Below are 16,164 nucleotides of genomic sequence, written 5' to 3'. Positions count from 1 at the left end.
CTAAGCTAAGGGAGATAGTGGGTGACTAAGGCAGTGGTGATAGGGAGATAGTGGGTGAATGATGCAGGGGTGAGAGGGTGAAAGTGGGTGACTGAGGCAGGGGAGATAGGGAGATAATGGGTGAATGAGGCAGGGGTGATAGGGTGATAGTCAGTGACTGAGGCAGGGGTGACAGGGTGATAGTGGGTGACTGAGGCAGAAGTGACCGGTGGTCAGCCATACCACACCCGTGTGTACAGTATGTTGAAATATACAAGCTGGACAGCAAATTACCTCAATAACAATATTTGAATGGGGAAAAAAAAGCTTTAAATCAATATTGTCTCACTGATTACAGGTATGTACATTACATGACACTTGCCATATGGTTTTCATCCTCATAGGTAAGTATGTAACCATCCATCCGCACAATAGGCGGAGTCCAGCTCAAGTTCTTAGAAGCATCAATATCTAGAAAAGAGTACAGTATACCTCAGTACAAGACAAGCCGAGACAAGTATCAGCAAGTTTATGGGTTTTTTCAGAACCAAGTAATGGAGAGATAAATAATACTATACAATGAATGAATTCTAATTTGTTTCTGTGCAAAATATTTAATTCCCGGTACTTGTATACAGGGGCAGATTGGCCATAGGGCTCACCAGGAATATTCCTGGTTGGCCGACGTGTCTATGGGGCCTGTTTTGTGTGTCATCATGTGGCCCCACCCCCCGCATGACAGGCAGGGCACCGCACTTAGTACACTGCATTTTCCCCATTCATTCTGTTATTCCATATCGGCAGTACAGCAACTCTGCCATCCAGTGATGCTGCATTGGCTAAACTGTATGTTATTATTCTTGTGCTGCCCATGTCGGACCACTTCTACACAATTTTACAGGGCCACTTTTAGTTCCCAAAACTGCAGCAAAAGATGCAAGGAAGGCCGCAATTGCGTAAATCAGGCCCTATGAGGATGGAGCCAGCCTTCTCAACAGACCGCACCCCCATTAGGACTGCTTCCATAAATTTCCATCCCAAACCACCCCTGTTTGTTTATATCCTCTATCCAGGGACTGGGGTTGTGTAGCTTCCCTGGCACAGGGGGGAATGGCCACTGCTAAAGGGACATGCCACAAGTCACAGGGGCTTGGCCTCGTGGCACGCCACCATCTATCTGTATGTCGAGCAGAGCGCCAGGAGGCTGTGCTGCTCCGCCATCGGCCCTCCTGCCATTTGGCAGATAGCTGGTCCGGCACTGCATCCATCCACATTACAACAACACAATTTATGCTGCTGGCTGCCATAATAAAATCAGATTACTCAGACATAGGAAAAACATTTAACTTCTCTATAGACAAAAATAGCAACAGCTGCACTCTGGAAGTGAGTCAGAGAAAAGGAAAAGGGATAGCTGTGGATATATATAAAACATGTAAATATTCTAACTATTGTGAAAGTATGGCTATTTATACAGGCAGATTGGTGCAACTTGGATTTTATCTATAGCTATTGTACAATTGGCTGTATTAGTGTTTCTGCTAGAATGCCGGCAGAGCAAGGCACAGAGGAGTAGGGGCAAGTATGGTCGAAAAGGGGTGTGCCCGGCAGGAGACAAGGCCCCATCTGCAGCACTGTTGGGGGCAGTGCGACCCCGTCAGCATCTAAATGGGGACGGGCCCAACTGTCTGCATCACTAAAGGAGGCGTGGCCGTCCCCCAAGCTCTCCCATTAATGTAAATAGATTTCTCCCTTTAACGTGAATCTATTCACTCGGCAGCGGCCTGCCAATGGGCAGCTGTTTTAGCAGGGTACTGGTAAAGGGACAGGATGCATTTTGGCCTTTAAAAATTGGGCAGGGTGTGGTGTCCTGCTAAAACAGCCTAGCATGAACACTATGTATATCACACCCATAAAATATATACTGGATATGACTTACGATCTCCATACATGATGATTGCCGCCTGTCAAAGCTGTAACACTGGATCTCTTGCTCCTCTTGTTGCCCTTCTCTGCCCATATATGGAAGACATACTCCATGCCGGGGGTAAGGCCAGTCAGAGCAGTGGAGGTCTTCTTTTTATTCACAGTCACCTCCTTACAGAATCCATCAGGGGATGCGTATGATAATATATATCAATCTATCTGAGCTCGAGCAGCTTCCCAGGACAGGCTGGCTGTATCTTCACCCACTTCTATAGCTGCCAGATATTTTGGCCCATCAATACCTGAAAATACATATTGTCTTACATACAGGGTCGTAGCCAGAACTTTGTGGGTTCCATAACAACATTTGGTAGGGGCCCCTGTCCCAATGCTTCTAGAGAGATGCCTCTCTGTAGCAGTTGTTAATAGTGTCCTAGTTCATTTTCTGATCCATAGTAGTGCCTTAGTTCACAGTGATAAAGGTGAACCCAGGAAAGGGCACCCTTTGCTTAACCAAGTTCAAGCACGCATTCAGTCAGTCAGCATCAGGTTCATGCACGGCTGCAGCCAGTGACCAGTCAACAAATTAACATTTGTAATAACTAGCCATGTGTGTTCAGTGAGGAATAATAGTGCGGAGCTGCTTTATTTCCTGAAAACATTACATTATAAAGAAGGTGAACCCAGGAAAGGGCACCCTTTGCTTAACCAAGTTCAAGCACGCATTCAGTCAGTCAGCATGTTCATGTTGCAGTTGCTGTGGAAAATAGCATACTGTCCTAGCAACAATACCAAAATAAGATTTCATATGGTATTAACCCATGCTTTTCACTTGAAGAATTTGTGAGAGCAAAGCAATGGGTAAACCTTCTAGCCATGTTTTGCCTGTTTCTGTAACTTATTTTTATAGCTTTAGTTTTAAGGTAATAGTTAAGTTTTTCTACATGTTTACTACTCTGCCTATAGGGAGTGTAATAGGCCTGAGTAACACCTAAATTTGACAGAATTTTGCCTAATACTTTTCCTGTGAAATGGGTACCTCTGTTGCTTTCAATAACTTAAGGTACTCCATATCTACATATTACTTCTTGCATTAGCTTCTTTGCAACTGTCTTGGCATTTGCTGCTCTACAAGGCCAAGCTTCAACCCAATTTGAGAATAGGTCTTTGCACACAAGTACATTTTCATACCCAGAACATTTAGGTAACTGGATAAAGTCTATTTGTAATCTCTGAAAGGGGTAGCAAGTTTGTGGGGTACTTTTTGCTGGTACCTTTACAACCTTTCCTGGGTTATGTAAAGCACAAGTTACACACCCTGCAACATAAGCCTGTGCTGCTTGTGTGAAACCTGGTGCTACCCAATGCTGGTTCAGAATCCTCACCATTGCATCTCTGGATTGGTGCGTTTTTCCATGCAATATTTGTGCTAAGACTGGGTAAAGTGAGCGTGGTAAACAGATACGGTTTTCCACCATCCATCTGTCACCTTGTATTCGCCCACCTAATTTTTCACAATCTTTTTCTCCTTGCCTAAGGCTTGTGCTTGTAATTTGCACAATAACTGTAAGTCTAATGACTCTGGTGTGACAGTTAACATCACCTGAGTGTCTGGCAGAGGCTGGACTGCTGCAGCTTTTGCAGCCTGATCAGCTAGAGCGTTTCCTCTGACCTCTGCAGTATCCTCTTTAGTGTGCGCTTTGACCTTTATAACTGCTAATTTCTTTGGCAATTGAAAGGCAGCAAATAATACCCTAATACAGTCTGCATGTTTTATTGGTTTTCCTGAAGAACCTATAAAATCTCTGCTCTTCCAGATAACTGCATAGTCATGGGCAATACCAAAGCAGTACCTTGAGTCTGTATAAACGTTAACTGTTTGACCTTCAGCATAAATACAGGCTGCTATCAGTGCCCTAAGTTCTGCCTCCTGTGCTGAACTACCTGATGGCAAGGGTTCCTGTATTAAGATGTCTGTTTCTGTGGTAACTGCAAAACCTGTATGCAGTTCCCCATCCACATAGTACCTGGAGCCATCCACAAATAAATGTAAATCTGCATTTAGTAGAGGATGTTCCTGTATGTCTGGTGTACTTGCGGCTTCAAGATTCATTAACTCTATACAATCATGTTCTTGATTGTGTATAGAAATTGAAAAATTTGATTGGTTTTCTGTGCCTGTCACTGTCATTTCATCATCACTTGCACCATTCCCCTCTGAAACCAGCGGCAATAATGTAGCTGGGTTCAAAGAAGTACAACGTTTGATAGTGACATTGGATGGTGTAAGCAATGCTACTTCATATTTGGTTAGTCTAGCAGCAGATAAATGTTTAGTCTGCGCTTGGTTCAGAATTTCAGTCACTGAGTGAGGCACCTGTACAGTTAAGGGATGACCCAGAACAATATCAGCAGCTTTGTTTAACAATAACGCTGCTGCTGCTACTGACTTGACACATGTTGGTGCTGCCCGGATGACTGGGTCTAACTGTACTGAATAATACGCTAGGGGTCGCTGTTTGTCACCATGTACCTGCGTTAATATGCCTTGCGCATGGCCTGAAATTTCACAACAAAACAAATTGAAAGGCCTTGCATAATCAGGAAGTCCTAATGCTGGTGCTGATATTATGTCTGTTTTTAACTGACAAAAAGCATTTAGCTGTTCTTGTGTCATGAGTAATGCACCTTGTGCATTTTGTCCCTTTAGGGCATCATATAACACTTGTAGTTTCTGTGATGCGCCTACAATATACTCTCTGCAATAAGTGTTCAGTCCTAAAAAGGATATGAGTTGTTTACATGTTTGAGGAGGTTTAACTTTTGAAATAATTTTCCTCCTTTTTGTAGTGATATGCTTACTATAAGCAGAAATGCAGTGTACTTTGTTTTGTGCATATTATAACTTATTTCTATGTACCCTACATTTTTTTTATATATGAATAGCAATAAGGGTTGACATTTGGGTTCTATTTACAAATACCTTACACTTGTGGTTCTTTTGATGGCATCATATAAAACTTAGTTTTCTGTGATGCCCTTGGAATGTATTTTGTACAATAGGTGATTAATTTTAGAAATGACTTAAGCTGTTGTAAGGTGCGTCATTGAGATATTTCTAAAATAAACCTTCCTCCTTTACTGTTATATGCCGAGCATCAGCAGTAATGCAATGTTAATGTATGTTCACCTAACATCTTTCAGAGGTATCATTTATGCATTGTTACAGTTTACAGTTACAATCTTGATTTTATACCATGTAAATGTAATTGTATCATGAGGGCAGACTTCTATCTTAGGGGTATGGACTATGACTACAGTTCTGCCCACTACTCATACCTAGTTTACTTCATCACTTGGCCCCACCCCTTGTAATAGTTACCCAAACACTTCCTGATTCTCTGACATTTCATTACACACTGTAACTGGAACAGCAACAAGCTGTACATTAAAGAAAATATTTTCTTACATCTGTAACATGTTCCTAATTATTTACCTATGAACTGTTACTGTTTTAGACACAGAGATATTAATTTTACTGTGGAGATTTTTTTTTTTTTTAATGCAAATACATGTCATATTTGTAGTCTTATGACAGCCCTTTGCTATTGGTTGGGGCAATATTCATTTGGCCACAACACATTTTATTATACTTATCCAAAACTTTATATTAAGATAATACTATTTTACACACACAAATAAAACACTGAGAGTGAGCCAGCACTCTCCCAACTCCGAACAGGGGTTAGCTGGAGTTTAATGATAAACCATTAGAACTTACATAATACATTATATTACACACTTCCATTGAAGTCTACAAGTCATTTGTAGCCACTGATTCAATACATATTTACCAATGTAATTTACAGACTATATATTTTGCTATTCTGTGGCACAAATTGACAGAAAAGTGCAAACACACTGATTACAATTTATGAATAATTTCTTTACACAATTTGATAAGCATGCAGTTTCAGAGACAAAAGCAGCCTGAAACTGAGACTTTGACAAAAGCAGCCTGAAACTGAGACCTTTGGACCCCAGTTTTACCTAATGACGGACCAGACCAGCCCACATGGGAAGGCAAAAAGGCTGGTTTTATGTTAGCATTTCCATGCCACCTGAGTTCAATTGTCCATCACTAAGCAGGATCCAGAAAACTCATAACCCTTTTTGGATTTTATTTCTAGGTTTAAATTATTTTTAATTTTCTTACATATCTAATGAACTTCATAAATTGTTGTTTAACATCAGGGAGTTCTGTAACTGTTATGTTAACAGTTCTGAATTTTTTATATCATGCAGTGGTTCAGCGCAACTTTTGGCGCACTGGATTAGGTTCGTCAGCAGTTACACCAGGTGTGACAGCATCTTATGTGCACACCGGATATAGTTTGCAGGGACCAAATCCTTAAGTAAATTATACACTGGAGGTGCAGATGCCAAGCTTGAGACCATACATAAATTTTTCTTAGGAGACATTTTTGGTCTCTTGACTTTACATGCTGTACAACTTTAAGTCTACCAATATATTAGTCTGTGGCATTCAAATCTTCAGGTATAATTAGTAGGTATTTTATTTTTTTTAACACTGGCAACCATTTACTGATTAACTTTTTAGATTTAACAGATTTCCTAACATTTGGTCTTTTACAGGGTTTACATTTGTAAGACCAGGGTGTCTGACAAACTGGACATAGTGTATCATCTGGTGGGTTACAATGTCTACAATTTGGACATGCCCAGTAAGGATACCCTTTGGTTTTCTTGGGACCTCTATGTATCATTGTTTCCTGTCCAGATATGTCTGCATCTTTAAAATCATCCATATTAATTAGAGCCATTTGTTCTTGAGTTTGTCCTAACTCTTCTAACTTTTTCTTATACTGAAGTAATTTACCTGTTTTAATCCACAAATCAAGACTCTGTTCCAGATTATTATCCTTCACATATCTCCCATAGGTTACTCTAATTTGTTTCAACCTATCCGGGTCTAGAGTGCCATTAGTAGTCACTTTTGCCCATTGAAACAATCGTCTCATACCCTTCAAGCATTGCTCACCATGTACATTCTTCATAATGTCCATGGCACTCCGAGGTGCTTCATCCGAAGGGTAAGTATTTGTATTTCCCATTCTTATGGCCAGTAAGAATTCAAAATCCGGGAAATATCAGTAGCCTGGATCTAACGGATCCTCAGAGATACAACTGTGAGGACAATTGCCTGAAACAGAGGTGATCTGTAACCAATTTTTACCTATGTCACTATCCTTTGGAATGAAATGACATCCCATCAATATGAACACATCATCTGGGTTTTCTCTATTTTCCCAAACCCCTTCTTCTGCAGAGTACACTACTGCTTTTAAAACAAATGGATGTCCCTCTCCTAACCTATGTATAATAGCTATGCAGACACAATTCTGACAGGACATTCAACTTGCATTCATTGCTTGCAGCAGTCTGTGGTTACAGCTCACGGAAGAGAGAGAGAAAAAAAGTTTTAAACGGCTTCCGTTCCTGACTCTTTTTTTTTCTTAACTCTGTACGCTATAATTTTTAAAGCGACAGGACGTGCTATATGGTACTAACAAGGTATGCAAGTCAGATGCAATGATACTCTACCGTGAGTACAACTTAGACTCGTATATTATGTACAATATACTGTATTGTTCTGAACCTTCCAATTCAGACAGTATATCTGACCAATCTTTTCCAATATTTCTTACTTTAAGAATAAAATGACAACCTATTTGTACAAAAATGTTAAACCCCTCTTCCCACAGTTCAGAGAATAAGGGTGATTCTCCTGGATTACAAATATAATGTAAATAAAATTTCTGATTGTGGTGTGCCTTTACTAAGAGTACTACACACTTACAAATGGGACATGTCTGTTTCATAACTCTTACTTATTTTTTTTAAAGTCTTTCTACAATATTTTACACATATAGACTGCAGTAACACAAACTTAACCTACGTTCTAATTTTCAATATAAGACAAAACAAGACAGTGGTCGCAGCAACGTTTAGTTTAACAACCCGTCAGTTGGTTATATGCAGACACACTCTAAATACTCAGAATCCATTTACTTCCACATTCATTCATTGTTACGCCTTTATAACACATATATAAGCACATATAAGCAAGAGATAGAATGAAAATGAGAAAAACCTGTTTACTGAGTGAACTTTGTGCGTGCGATCCCGATGCCTGTCTCCCAGCGGAACAGAGTGGACAGTTAGCAGGAATGAGAGTCTACAGAGAAATATCTCTACGTACCATGCTTGGGTTTTGAGTCTCAGTCCAGGAACCGTCCGCTCAGTCGTCCGCTGTTCAACAGGTGATGTGGGATCTCGGATTCGGAACCTCCATATGATAAAGGTGAACCCAGGAAAGGGCACCCTTTGCTTAACCAAGTTCAAGCACGCATTCAGTCAGTCAGCATCAGGTTCATGCACGGCTGCAGCCAGTGACCAGTCAACAAATTAACATTTGTAATTACTAGCCAGTGTAGCCACGTGTGTTCAGTGAGGAATAATAGTGCGGAGCTGCTTTATTTCCTGAAAACATTACATTATAAAGAGGTACATATTTGCATACAGTGGCGTAGCTTCCTTACACAAAACATAATCCTATTGGTTAATGATCTCTTTAATTCTATTGGTTAACATACTTTTCTTATCCTATTGGTTAATAAACTACTATCTTCTTAGCAACGCTATAATTCCAGTTTGCGGTTTTATGTGGGGCAACAGTGGACTTTTGTTAAACTCATAATCTACATATGTCTGGTTCTGCTTCCGTTCCTGTTATACCGCAAACTGACAAATGCCTTTGCAGCCTTCACATTTAGCTGCTGACAATATATTTGTGCAAGGAAAGTATATCTTAGATAAAGATCATAGCTTCACAATATGGGTTCAAACAAAGTACAGGTCTATACTCTTTCCTGTGTCAGTTCTAAGCTGAAAAACAATTTGAAACAGCTTGTAAGATGTCAATTATAAAATGGAGTCCTATGAACAAATATGGCTTCCATCTTTATCAACAATATGTTACATTGTGAGGCTGCCAGTACACATCATGCAACACAGTACCCAAATTCACATTATGGCATACAGTGACCCCAGTTCATATTATGAACAGGTCCAGGGGAATAAGAAGATATACTGCAGGCCCCAAGACAAAAGTTTGTATGAGTCCCTCTGTATCAGCCAATGATGAAAAATGTAAATAACTCATGTAACTGTGACAGGGACTGTGGCCCCAATCAGCTCTGGGCCCAATAGCAGCTGCACTCCCTGAACCTATGGTAGCTACGCCCTTGCTTACATATAAATGTCCCTTATATTAAACATGAACAGTATGCGCAGAGCCAGATTAAGGGAGGGGTGAGAAGGGCGGCCATCCCGGGGCCCCAACACACTGCTTCTGAGGAGTCTCCTTCCGGCATCTCAGCTGTTAATTAACAGCGGCCACCGAGGAGCTCCTCCATGCACAGATAGTCTTGCAGTATCGCTTCACGATCCCACAAGACATATGTGCTCTATCGGCGCTGTCCCCTGCTGCTTCTTGGCGCTGGTGTCCTGTGGTAGCGCCGGTGTCCGGCGGCACTGCACTACATGGTGGAGCAGCTCTAAATAAAACTACAGCTCCCAGCAGCCCTTGCTGGCAGAAGCATGGGATACTGGGAGTTGTAGTTTTATTTAGAGCTCCTCCACTGTAGTGCGGCGCCGCTGGACACTGGGTGCTGTACTTATCTCTAAGTCAGGCACGTAAGTAATTGTGTGTGTGTTTGTTTTTGGCGGGGGTGGGGCTTTGCCAGCAACTTTACTGGTGGGGACCCCCACAACCTCCATTGCCCTGGGCACCCATCAACCTTAATCTGGCCCTGAGTATACCAGTTATACATATCTATCTACGCATGCTATAGATAAGTCAGTCAAACTGAAAGCTCTCTTTATATTACATTGTTAAGATATTATTAAGGCAGCTTCATGACATTAGGAAATTCTACTCCCACTCTCTGGGGGTTAAGAGTAACAAAGGAAATTTGCAGACAGATCAGCTTTGTCACTTTTTAGGCAAGTAGACATTCATATATAGTGGCAGATGCTCAATTAGCTTAGTGATATCATTCAGGTACTTGAAAGGGAGGGGTATTTCTAAGCAAGAAAAAAAAGCATTTTGTTTCCCCCAGCACCCTGAATGATAGCAGTAACCGGATATAAATCCCACACAATGGGGATAATTCTGAGTTGATCGCAGCAAGAACTTGGGAGGTCATTCCGAGTTGTTCGCTCGCAAGGCGATTTTAGCAGAATTGCTCACGCTAAGCCGCCGCCTACTGGGAGTGAATCTTAGCATCTTAAAATTGCGAACGAAGTAATCGCAATATTGCGATTACACACCTCGTAGCAGTTTCTGAGTAGCTTCAGACTTACTCGGCATCTGCGATCAGTTCAGTGCTTGTCGTTCCTGGTTTGACGTCACAAACACACCCAGCGTTCGCCCAGACACTCCTCCGTTTCTCCGGCCACTCCTGCGTTTTTTCCGGAAACGGTAGCGTTTTTTCCCACACGCCCATAAAACGGCCTGTTTCCGCCCAGTAACACCCATTTCCTGTCAATCACATTACGATCGCCAGAACGATGAAAATGCCGTGAGTAAAATTACTAAGTGCATAGCAAATTTACTTGGCGCAGTTGCAGTGCGGACATTGCGCATGCGCATTAAGCGGAAAATCGCTGCGATGCGAGGATTTTTACCGAGCGAACAACTCGGAATGAGGGCCTTTGTTAGCAGTTGGGCAAAACCATGTGCACTGCAGGGGAGGCAGATATAACATGTGCAGAGAGAGTTAGATTTGGGTGGGTTATTTTGTTTCTGTGCAGGGTAAATACTGGCTGCTTTATTTTTACACTGCAATTTAGATTGCAGATTGAACACACCACACCCAAATCTAACTATCTCTGCACATGTTATATCTGCCTCCCCTGCAGTGCACATGGTTTTGCCCAACTGCTAAAAAATTTCCTGCTGCGATCAACTTGGAATTACCCCCATAATCCGTGTTGCTGGCTGGTATAAAAGGGCTGAGTTGGAATAATCCAGGTTGATTGACCGGTATTCCAACTCAGGTAGCTTGCAGGGTTGAACACGGGTTCAACCCGGTAAGCTGTGCAGTGTAAACAGAAGCGACACGGCTGCCGTTCACACTGTATGGGAAGGCGGCGCTGGGAGATCATGTGATCTCCCAGCGCCGCCCCTGCCTCATCACCGGCAACGTCACCAACCCGGCAATATGCCAGGTTGGAAAACGGCAGATGGAAAGGGGGCTGATGTGGGTCGCAGCCGGGTAGCACCCGTGTCAGGCTCCCGGCTGCGACCCGCGTAATAGATGGAAAAGGGGTATCAGTCAATGGTCAATAATATAAAACAGGGACTCTGTCAGGGACAACTCTATGTTGGTGACTATATTATTGTACTCTGCGTTCTTATACATGAATGTGTGATCAAAGTGTGCATGGAAGATGCTGCATAGCACACACACTGCATAGTTCCTTATGGAGTCTCTGTGTAGCTAGACAGATTGGTAATGTGTCTCAGTCTATTGGGAGACTTTGGGGTGACCTGCAAGGGAATGTGATATATGTATAGACTGTTATATAGGGGGTAGGATGGAGGTATAATGATGACTGTGACTAGACTACACTACTGTAGTGCTAACAAAGATCCTGCTGCGATCAACTCAGAATTACCCCCAATATTAGAATTCAGAGATCTTGATTACATATATTTGCGCAAATATATGATTAAGCCCCCAAGCTGCATCAAGGCCTCTCTGTATATTGGGGGTCCCTAGTGCTATATCTATGTGCAGGGTGTGGCACCCCAAAAATCAGCATAAGTCAGAAAGCCCAGGGCAGCATACCAGTGAAAAAACTATATTGTTAATAAATTAGTGTTAGGAAGCCGAACTATAAAGAAAATGATACAAAAATGAGATGTAATTAAAAAATACTGAGAGTCCTTGATATATTCGGTTACTGCTATCATTCAGGGTGCTGGGGGAAACAAAATGCCTTTTTCTCTTACGTCCTAGAGGATACGGGGGTTCCATTTAGTACCATGGATATAGACGGGTCCACTAGGAGCCATGGGCACTTTAAGAATTTAATAGTGTGGGCTGGCTCCTCCCTCTATGCCCCTCCTTCCAAACTCAGTTTTGAAATGTGCCTGGAAGCCAGTCACGCTTATGGAAGCTCCTGAAGAGTTTTCTGCATTTATTTTATATGTTTGTTATTTTCAGGCAAGCCTGCCTGCTTCGTGGGACTTAGGGGGGGGGGGGGGGGGGGACAGCCCAAACTCTTGAAGGGTTAATGTTCCCCTTCCCTGCTGACAGGACACTGAGCTCCTGAGGGAACTATTCGCAAGCACCACCACAGCCAGCGTACATTCTCAGAGCATGCCACCACCCCTAACAGAGCCAAAAGAATGAAGAGTGGTGAGTACTAAGCTGGCGTCCCAACTAGCGGGTCGCCGCCAATTGTGGCATCATGAGGGTACGGAGACGCATAGCTTCTAACCGGGGCGGAATGCATCTCCAGACACAGTACACAGCTGTGTTTCAGTACACTGTACACAGTACACACACTGGCAAAAACAGCCTGAAAACTGTTTTCTTTCCATTTGGAGCAACAGATTACCTCAGCCAGTATAAAAAAAGCGAGAAGGCCGCGTGCTATTTAAGGAGCGGGGATTCACTATTAGAGGATCCAGCAGCTCACCAACGCCATTTTCCCTCTGCAGTGGACACAGACGCTGACTGACAGGGATGCGCAGCTCGTGCGAAGTGACTCCAGATTACCTCAGCGGTACCAGGGGGTCATAGCAGGTGGGGAGCGATTATTAGTGTACTAAGTCCCCTATCAGGGTACTTAGTCTGCGACCAGGCTAAGCTTGGTATTAGCAATAAGGGCGCGGTGGGGTCTGGGTCCAAATAACTCTGTGTCTCCCTGAAGGGCTCTTTGTGGGTTACTTGTGCTTAACCTTTTCCTGTGTGTGTGTGCTGTCACATTTACATTATGTCAGGCAAAGAGTGTGTTTCTTGTACAGCGAGTGTTCCTCTTCACCAGGGGGCTCACTACTGGGTACTCAGGGCAGTGTACCTTCCCAGAATAGTGGGGCTGAACCGGAATGGGTTAATTCCATTAAGGGAATGATCTCAAACATTTCTACAAAACTATCCCGGAATGAGAAAGAGACGCAATACTTAAGACAGACTGTGGATGAGTTTATGAATAGAGACTCAGTCCCCAAACCAGCATCTCAATCCCCTTCCATTTGTCTGCAAAAATTATCTCTGGCCCATATCCTGCAGTCTGACTCTGACGCTGACAGGTCAGACATGGAGGAGGGTGAGGTGGATTTGGAGGGAGGGGGGGGGGGGGATGCTACTCTGTCACAGGGAATAAAGGCTCTTATAGAGGCTATCAGAGATGTTCTGCAAATTCCAGATAAGGTGTCAGAGGAGTGTGAGGAATCTTATTTTAATGTAAAAAAGAAGTCCTCGGTCACTTTTCCTGCGTCAAAGAAATTGAATACCCTGTTTGAAGAACCGTGGGTTAATCCTGATAAGAAATTTCAAATCCCTAAAAGGTTGCTCTCATCCTTTCCTTTTCCTCTGGAGGATAGGAAAAAAATGGGAAAATCCACTGATAGTGGACGCATCAGTCTCTAGGCTATCAAGAAAAATTGTATTGCCTGTCCCTGGTACAGCCTCCCTAAAAGATACGGCTGATCGTAAAATTGAGACTACACTCAAATCATTGTACACAGCTGCTGGGGTGCGTGGATCACAAAAGCCATTGCTAAATGGTCAGGTAACCTAATTGAGGGGTTAGATTCCTTGTCTAGGGGGGATGTTGTTTTACTCCTGCAGCATATACAGGACTCTGCAAACTTTATGGTGGAAGCCATAAAAGAGATTGGTTTGCTTAATGCACGCACCACCGCTATGGCTGTGTCAGCACGCAGGGGCTTGTGGCTATGCCAGTGGACTGCTGATGCGGACTCCAGGAAAAGCGTGGAAGGCTTACCATTGACAGGAGAGGCTTTGTTTGGAGATGAACTAGACAAATAGATCTCAAAAGCTACTGCGGATAAGTCTACGTATCTTCCTTCCGCAGCTCCCCCAGCCAGAAAAGCTTATTTAGCTTCAAATTTACAGTCCTTTCGGACGGCCAAGTTTAAGGAAAAATACAGAGGTGCGCTACGGCCTCCAGAGGCGCAAACCAGCAACTGCAGGTCCTCAGGAACAGAGCTCAGGCTCGGCTTCCTCAAAGCCTTCAGCATGACCGGTGGACCGCGAGGCCTGGAGCACTGTCAGGTGGGAGCCCGACTAAAATTCTTCAGTCACATCTGGTCAAGTTCATGCCGGGATCCCTGGGTAATAAATCTTATTTCTCGGGGCTACAGATTGGAGTTCCAAGAGCTCCCACCTCACAGATTCTTCAAATTAGGCTTACCAGCTTCACAAGAGGCAAGTATAACTTTACAGCAGGCTATCCAAAAACTGGTACAGACTCAAGTCATTGTTCCAGTTCCACCTCATCTACACAACAAGGAGTACTATTCCAACTTGTTTGTAGTACCGAAACCGGACGGTTCAGTGTGACCAATTCTGAACCTCAAGTCCTTGAACCCGTTCTTAAGAGTGTTCAAGTTCAAAATGGAGACTCTGAGAGCGGTGATCTCAGGTCTGGAGGAAGGGAAATTCCTAGTGTCTCTGGATATCAAGGATGCATACCTTTACATTCCGATCTGGCCACCTCATCAGGCTTATCTACGGTTTGCACTGCAGGACCGTCACTACCAGTTCCAGGCCCTGACATTTAGTCTCTCCACGGCACTGAGGGTGTTCACCAAAATGATCGCAGAGATGATGTTTCTACTCCGCAAGCAGGGAGTGAACATAATTCTGTACCTGGATGATCTCCTGATAAAGGCGCCGTCCAGGGATAGGTTGCTGGACAGCATTGGCCTTTCAGCCAGACTTCTCCAAGATCACGGGTGGATTCTAAACCTTTCCGAAATCTCACCTAGAGCCAACACGGAGGCTCCCATTCCTGGGAATGATACTGGACACAGAGTCGCATAAAGTGTACCTTCCATTGGAAAAGGCATTGGTAATCCAGTCGATGGTTCAGGATGTCCTGAAGCCAACCCGGATAGCAGTGCATCTATGCATTTGCCTTCTGGGGAAAATGGTGGCCTCTTACGAGGCGATTCAATACTGAAGGTTTCACGCAAGACCCTTCCAGCTCGATCTGTTGGACAAATGGTTCGGATCGCATCTTCACATGCACCAGAGGATTTGTCTGTCGCCAAAAGCCAGGATCTCCCTTCTGTGGTGGCTACAGACCTCTCACCTCATCGAGGGTCAGAGGTTCGGAATTCAGGACTGGATCCTATTAACCATGGACGCAAGCCTCCGAGGTTGGGGAGCAGTCACCCAGGGGGTGCAGTTTCAAGGAAGATGGTCAAGTCAGGAAAACATCCTTCCAATTAACATTCTGGAACTCAGGGCCATCTACAACGCCCTTCTGCAGGTCTCTTATCTTCTTCAGGATCGGGCCACTCAAGTCCAGTTGGACAATGTGACGGCAGTGACATACATAAACCGACAGGGCGAAACGAAAAGCAGGGCAGCAATGTCAGAGGTGTCAAGAATTCTCCTCTGGGCAGAAAAAAATGCTGTGGGGTTGTCAGCGGTCTTCATTCCGGGAGTAGACAACTGGGAAGCAGACTTTCTCAGCAGATACGACCTTTACCCCTGGGGAGTGGGGCATTCACCCAGAAGTGTTCAGGTGCTTGACACTTTGGTGGGGATATCCCCAAATCGACATGATGGCCTCTTGTCTCAACAAGAAGCTCAAGCGGTATTGTTCCAGGTCGAGAGACCCACGGGCATTGGCGGTAGACGCTGTGACGACTCCATGGGTCTATCAGATGGTGTACATTTTTCTCCCACTTCCTCTGATCCCAAGAATTCTCAAAAGAATAAAAAGGGAAAAGGTTCAAGCAATACTCATTGCTCCAGACTGGCCAAGAAGGGCCTGGTACGCAGACCTTCTGGAGATGCTCCTCAATGCCTCTACCTCTTTGCGAGGATCTTCTGCAACAGGGCCCGTTTGTCTATCAGGACTTACAGCGCCTGCGTTTGACGGCATGGAAGTTGAACGGCTGATTCT

The 16,164-nt window shown here is 43.7% G+C and overlaps 1 long non-coding RNA gene across 1 annotated transcript in view; it reads right to left on the bottom strand.

The window, feature by feature from the left end:
• Positions 1–331: 331 nt before the first annotated feature.
• LOC134956740 (uncharacterized) overlaps positions 332–16,164 on the bottom strand; it is a 99,416-nt gene continuing 83,583 nt past the window's right edge. Inside the window, exons 2-3 of the long non-coding RNA XR_010186137.1 lie at positions 1,919–2,207; positions 332–450 (exon numbers count right to left, since the gene is read on the bottom strand). This is a non-coding gene — a long non-coding RNA (uncharacterized LOC134956740). The remainder of the gene's footprint in view (positions 451–1,918; positions 2,208–16,164) is intronic.

This window comes from Pseudophryne corroboree, chromosome 9 (genome assembly GCF_028390025.1).
Source record: "Pseudophryne corroboree isolate aPseCor3 chromosome 9, aPseCor3.hap2, whole genome shotgun sequence".
NCBI lineage: Eukaryota > Metazoa > Chordata > Amphibia > Anura > Myobatrachidae > Pseudophryne > Pseudophryne corroboree.
Note: the sequence above shows the minus strand (reverse complement) of the source record. Positions and strands in the feature narration are given on the sequence as shown.